We start from the raw sequence: 7,746 nt of genomic DNA on the forward strand, positions 1-7,746 counted from the left end.
TGTTTCTGGGTTAACCTTGCCCCCAGAACGGGTACAGTGCTGGGTTAACAGTGTCCCCAGATGTACCGGTTAACTTGGTTAAAGTTATATTAATAATGAGTGTATAGTAACGATCGTAGGGTTCATATTACAGATTGGACATGTTAACTGATAATGATTGTTGTTACCTGCTTGCAGTTAAGGTGAGTTTCACGAGCCCCTTTTCCTGAATTGTTTTCAAATATTTTCCCGGGGCGGAAGCATGTTACTATTGAAATGTTTAAGTACATACTGAACGCATGGATTTGCGTGGATTTATATATACTTGATTGTACGGGAATCGTACGAAATGTGTACAGTACTGGGTTAACAGTATCCCCAGATGTTTCTAGAAGTGTTTCTGGGTTAACATTGCCCCCGGAATGGGTACAGTACTGGGTTAACAGTGTCCCCAGATGTACAAAGAGGTGTTTCTGGGTTAACATTGCTCCCGGAATGGGTACAGTATTGGGTTAACAGTGTCCCCAGATAATATTATATTATGATATTGATTTATCAAGGTTTACTCAATTGTGAAACTCACCAACTATTCGTAGTTGACCCGTTTCCTCACATGCTTTTCAGGTACAACTAAGATAAAGTGATTGCTTACGTGCTAAGTGCTTGATGTGTGTAAGATTTGCGTGCGGGATGTTAGGATACATTATAACAAATAGAGTTATGTATCGTATTGTATGATGTGTGTATCACCTAGACGGTAATGAAACACGAGATAATGTAATTTTGAAGTATATTAATGCATTCAGTTTTCTTTATAAACAATGTGGTTGATATATCAGAGGTGTCTGTTGCATCCCGTTTACGTTTCCGCTGCGGTTGCGGGGTGTTACAGAAGTTCGTATCAGAGCCATTGGTTATAAAAGAATTAGGATGTCTTTAAAAGATACCTAAAATATAACCAGTAGCTCAAGTATTATAGGATCTGAATATCAACTAATAATTTATAGTGACGAGAGCTGGATGAACTTGGATGGACAAGTGAGTTATTATGGTCCGGAACATAATAACAGACTTGTCCGCACGAGGGAATTCAGGGGAAGTCACGGGGTACATTAATAGGTAAAAATGGCAACATATGTGTAAAGTATATAATAATATTTATACGTGCTAATGTGTATATATATAGATGTACATATCTTGTGGGTACATGTATTGAGAAATAGGACCCGGATAAGGAACCGGGGGATAAAATAATAAAAGTACCGAGGATGCTGAAATTTCTAGAGCATCGGTTGATGATAATGAGTCTGACTTATCGGGCCATAGTTATGATAGTACCAAGTTAGATTTCCCGTTTGACATTAACCAGAAATATCTAGTAACCGTCACTCCCAACCAAAATTGATGAATCCCTTACCCTACCAACACCGGTACCGTATATCTTAATAACCCCCTATGTTCACCCGAACCGACGACCCTCATGTACGGATGGACTTGTACGTGAACCCATTCTTATTCCGTTAAAAAAAAATTTTTGATAATAAATGAGCAGATAAAAATAATATATGGAAATATATATATGTATTCTCACTCCCAAAAATATGAGTCATACCATCTCCAGATCGAGAATTACCGATTTTAGCGAACCTAGAACGCCGGAGGACATTGACTGAGCAAGCGATAGAGTTCCCCATAATAGTAATTAATAATATTTGAAGGCAACCCATGTTGCGTGATTACCTTGAACCTCGCAACTCCCTATGTTAACCTTACATCCGTTAGATGCCTATACCCATGTATACTCGAATAGAATGATTACCCATACACAAAGCGGTGTTGGAATCATTATAGCATAGTTGGTTATTCGTTCGTAAGTGGTATACCGTGTATACCGGATATACGAATGGACACGGATATTATAACTCCGTGGTACGTAATCGTTTGGTGCTCACGGTGAGCATGTATCGGTTATGCTGACATGCAGAAGGATATTGAAATCAAGTATATTAAACATTAATCTTTGTTGAGAAGGATATATATGTCCGTTGGTGACAAGAGTATGAAAAATATTTAAACGTGAACCGACGTCAGGTTAAGTCCATATGTTATTATATTTGTGGGACATATATACTAGATACTAGTATGTGTAATATGTATGATAATACTTGGTGTGTATGTGTACTTGCTGTTATAATTGAGCTGGTAACGAGTTATACGGTGAAATTAATATTGATCACTGCGTACGGGATGAGTACGGCAGAATGACATAAAGAGAGTAACTCCAATGATGGAGATTGATATGATTCAGTTGATTGCTCAAAGATAGCAGATGATGATACCGAGTGTCGTATCACAGATCACTGCTAGTGTTGATGCAAATGTGATCGTAGACTTATAGATCGAGCAATCACATGATTATGAATATTTCAATTCTTAGTGTTATTACTAAGAGTGTTAATGTCCCACCGAATACTATTATGACTACAAGTATTAGTTATAAACTAAAGATGAATAGTAGTCGTAATGAATTAGATCCGGTATGAAGGATATGTTTGTTGTTTGTGTTAAGGGGATTATTAATAGTTTACTGATGGTAAAGGGAGGAATAGATTAGCGAGTGGAGAGAAAAGATCGAAATGGTTAAGGATATTGGTACGAGTCTAGAACATTGTGTAGTGAAATATGCTACAGATATGTTGGTAGATTATGTTGTATCGTGATGGAACACGATGGTACAAAATTATAGTTAGAAAATTATTGCTCAGATGATATGGTCAGGATTTAAAATTCTTGTGCTAGAGCACTTTTATTCAAGTAATTAAGTTCAGAGATTGGGAACCGAGCTATGAAAGATAGAAATGTTGTGTGCTGATCACTTAGAACACGCTAATAGTTTGAAGGAATTGTCATGTCTGGTAACATGGCTAATTGCTTCTGAAACTAAGCGAAGTGAGCGCTATATTGGGGACTAACTCCATCAATAAGGAGTATAGTCAACCCTGTAAAATATACAACCTTTGGAAGGGTTGTGTCACAAGCCAGCATTGATATATTTAACTCTATGGGAAGCGGACTGGAAGGACGTTAGGTGAGACATCGAGTGTTAAAGAAGAGAAATGATAAAGGTATAGTGCAAGATAGACATTTGAATAAGTAGGTATGTCCTACAACCCAGAATTATACTAAGACTAATTCTGGTGTGAAAACATGAACCGCATGAAGGGTCCTTCCCTAAATGTGGAAAATATGTTTATCGGCAGGAAGAAGAATGTCGAGTGATAGCCGGCCACAGGTGTGGTAAAGATGGACATAATGCCCCAATTGTAGAACCAATTGAAGCCATGTGAACCGGCAACCCCAACCCATTCGTGTACAACCACTCTGAACCCAACAGCTTCAATAACAATCCATCTAAAGAAATCGAATTATGCCAAACAGTTGTACTTGCTATGAATGTGGCAGTACAGAACATTTCAAGAGAAATTGCCCAAAGTTGAACCAAGGTGTAGTTGGAAGACGAGCCTCATGACAAGCATCAACCTCTGATCAAGTAAGGAGCCGAGCTTTTGTGAGTAATTCGAATAAAGCACATCATGATCCAAAGGTGATATTAAGTATGTTGTAGTTTTAAATCAATAGGCACCAGTGATATTCTTGCGGTCGTTGATAGAAGTTAGTTCCTGTTAATCTCCTATCATTTGGAAAGATACCGATTAGTGAAACTATAGAACCCTATACTGTAGAATCGCTAACGGTAAATCCCTAATGGTTAACTGAATTGTTCGGAATTGTCCTATTATTCTGAACGATTAACCTTTCCTTATTGACCTACGACCAGTAAAGTTAAGAAGTTTTGACGTAATAGTTAACATGGATTGGCTAACTCAACATGAAGCTGAAATCAAATATGAAAAGAAGATGATTAGAAGCTCTCATTCGGACGATGAAGCGATTAGATACAGAGAAAAGTGTACGGTATTATGTTACCACTCTAATCTCATCTTGAGATGTTATAATATTTACGACAAGAAGACGTGGTGTATTTAACAAACGCGATTGCCAAAGTATTTAAAAGAAAACATATAGAAGATGTTTCGGTGATACGTAAATATCCAGAAGTTTTCCCAGGAGAACTTCCTGGATTACCGCCAACCCGACAGGTCGAATTCAGAATCGATTTAATACCTCAAGCTGGTCCTGTTGCTAAAGCATCTTACCGACTTGCGCCAAATGAAATGCAAGAATTATTGGATAAAGGTTTTATACGACCTAGTTAGTCACCATGGGGTGCACCGGTGTTATTTGGGAAATGAAGGACGGAAGTGTTAGGATATGTATTGATTAGGGAGAATTGAATAAAGTGACGATCAAGAATAGGTATTCACTTCTTCGAAGAAAATGATCTGTTTAATTAACTGCAAAGGGCGATTTATTTTTAGAAAATTAGTCTTAGATATAGTTATCACCAAATGAAAAATCCAAGAGGAGGTCGTTGCAACAACAGCATTTCGGACTCGCTACAGCCATTATGAATTCTTAGTTATGCCTTTCGGGCTAACAAATGCGCCGGCAGCATTCATGGAACTCAGGAACCGAGTCTGTAAACTTTATTTTGACAAATTTGTCATAACATTCATTGATGATATTTTGATATATTCGCAACGTAAAGAAGAGCACGAACGACGGTTAAGGAAAATTGTGGAAGTGTTAAAGCAAGAGGAGTTGTACGCGAAGTTTTCGAAATGTGATTTTGAAGGCACAATCCCTTGGTCATGTTGTTAAGCAACAAGGATTTCACATAGATCCAAATAAGATGGAAACCATTAAAATTGTGCCAAGCGCCGATTTTTAAGTCTCCCCGATGGAGACGATGGTTTTGTCGCATATTGTGACGCATCGCGTAAAGGGTTAGGATGCGTGTTGACGAACATCTGGTGGGCAGCCTAAATTAGTGTATGAAATCACAAAAAAATAAAAATATAAGTTCATGTGAATCAACATACACAGTATAATACCTGATGCTTTAAGTGACCGGTAGAAACGTTAATGGTTTGTTAACACAGTCATGGGTAGGCCGAATTGCTGTAGATTAAACGTCCGGCTGATGAACAAATTCATCGACGGTGGATAGTGAATTTGCCGGATAAATGAAATGAAGGTAGAGATCCGTTAAAGAACAGAATGGGGGCGTGAAAGAGGGGATAATTGATTTGGGTTTAGGGTAAAATACGTTATAATAAATAATGAAAAAGGAATAATATAAATGATATAAATTAATATTAATAATCAATAATCATTTAATAGAATTTATTGTCTAATATTTTTACTTATTTTAGTATTTTTTTTATTCACATCACAAATAGAGAAATGGTAGATAAAAATGGAAAGTTTAAAAATCAACCAATAAGAATAAGCCATATTAAGTTAAACTCATTTGTTTTAATAGTATATTAGATAAATATGTTGTATATATTTATATGTTATTATATGCTCTATAATTATAGGTTATTTATAGGCCGTATATATACTAAATATAAAATTATTTTGTATAGCGATATTGAATTTGATTATTGTATTTATTATTTAATAATTAGTTAATTATAACTTTTTCTAAACTTACGAGGTTTTACAAAAATAAGCATTTTCGTATCTTACTATATAATACCACTCATAGATACATTCTCCACATCCATAACAATCTTCTTCCCTTATTCTACAATGTAAGCTCTTCAACGCTTAATTATTTATTTTATATTTCAACTTATTATTTCACTAAAGTCTTTTTTAATTTTTTTTAATCGGATTAAAATGGAGGTTGAAACCTTTACAGTGTAGAATGAAATTGATGCTTTCAAAACATCTTCATCCACAGTTAAAGTTAGAGTTTTGAGAGGATGGACCATCATGGATAAAAAACACCCCATTGAGACTTTTTGATAGAGATGGTCCACCTGGATCAATTTGTAAGTTTTAATTATTTTTTTCCTTTCTTTATAATAATTCGCTTTTCGTTAATTATTTGCAGCTATTTCTTATCATTATATTCTTATTTGATCACAGGAGAATCGAATCCAAGCTACAATTTTTAAAACCGAAATTTTTTGTTTCGAAAGGTTTTTGAATGAAAACTCCACTCTCACAATTGTGAATCCTAGCGTAGGTTTGAATGCTTCCAACTACAGGGTAATTGATTGTCCAAACAAGTTGGTTTTGGGACCAAACACCCATGTCAATCTGTGTCAACACTTTGATGGTCGTATATTTGTTTTTAAATAACTTCATTTCAATAAACAATTAACAAAGAAATTTCTATGAAATTCACTATAGGTATACATCTCATTTTACATGTAAATACTATTTTGTTTATATATTATAATTTTTTTATTAATTATGTAGCATTTTTTGTCAAGTAAGAATTTCATTCGGTTGTTGTAGATGTCATTGGTTATGTGGTTCACATCTTCAAGACCAAGAGCTCAAACTTGAAAGAAAAAAACAACGTACCATGGAGATCTTTGATTTAAGGTGTAACGCCCCTTATCCCGTTGCCCTACTTTAGTGTTGGATTTATTCATAAACACAGTTCTAAATATCATAGTAAAATAAAAATTTCGCGGAAACATTAAACGTCAACCATATACTACAAATTCATTCAAATCTTTTCATAACAATCAAACTCTTGTCTTAAACATTATATAAAAAGTCATATTAAAACATCATAACATTTTCCTCAAGATTACAACCTCTTTCGTCCAATATCATGTGTCTTCATTCAAGCTATCTGCATTAACCTATTTACCTACGTGCGCACTAAAAGTCAGCTACGCTGAGTGAGTTCTAGTTAATCAGGCAAAATACATTACATTCACCTACTATTTATACGTATCCAGAGTATTCAATACAAAAATTCATTCTTTAAAACTTTCATCATTTCTTTTATTATCATACATAGTGCATACATAACTTTCTCTACGTTTTAAAGAGCATTTCGCCCTACATACCTAGGATATTATTATGGTCCGGTGCCTTTCATTCTTGGATATTATTAGGGTCCGGTTATCCTCGGATATTGTTAGGGTCAGGTACCCATCTTCTTCGGGTATTATTTGGGCCTGGTTCCCTTCTTTCCATACAACCATACATACATTTTATTACATATATATTTACATACTTTCATACACACTCTTAGCCTTTTCTATTTCATTTATCAAACATCCACATATCATACACTTACCACTTAAGGTAAATGTATTAACTAATCACATCGAGTATGCACACAACCCCGATTTGTGAAAACCATATATAAAAAAAAGGGCCGAGGCGGGTGTAACTACAAGTCCTTCAAGGGCTATGACCCGCCGAAGCTAACTGGTTTGGGAGACGCAATCGCTGCTCTTCAATGGATAACCGCCATGGATAAAATTATCCGCATTAGCGAATGCCATCCCGATCAAGCTGTGGGTCATGCTACTCAATCATTCGGTGACGAAGCAATGTACTAGTGGGAGGCGGTTGAATAGAGAAATACTCGAGATGAGATTAAGGCGATGAGATGGGATGATCTGAAAGAGTTGGTGATGAAGAGGTTCTGTGCTAATGCCGAAGTTGAAAGAGCTGAGATGAAGTTCCTGAACTTAAAAGCGGGAAAGATGGCACACCGTGAGTACACTACTGAATTCAATCTCATGTCTAGGCTGATACCTGACATGGTGAACACTGAAGCTAAGAGAGTCAAATGTTACGTCATGGGACTTCTGCAGAATGTTA

This window comes from Bidens hawaiensis, unplaced genomic scaffold, assembly GCF_021521415.1.
Source record: "Bidens hawaiensis isolate Kalapana, Puna unplaced genomic scaffold, B.hawaiensis_p1.1 tig00049758_1, whole genome shotgun sequence".
Classification (NCBI taxonomy): domain Eukaryota; kingdom Viridiplantae; phylum Streptophyta; class Magnoliopsida; order Asterales; family Asteraceae; genus Bidens; species Bidens hawaiensis.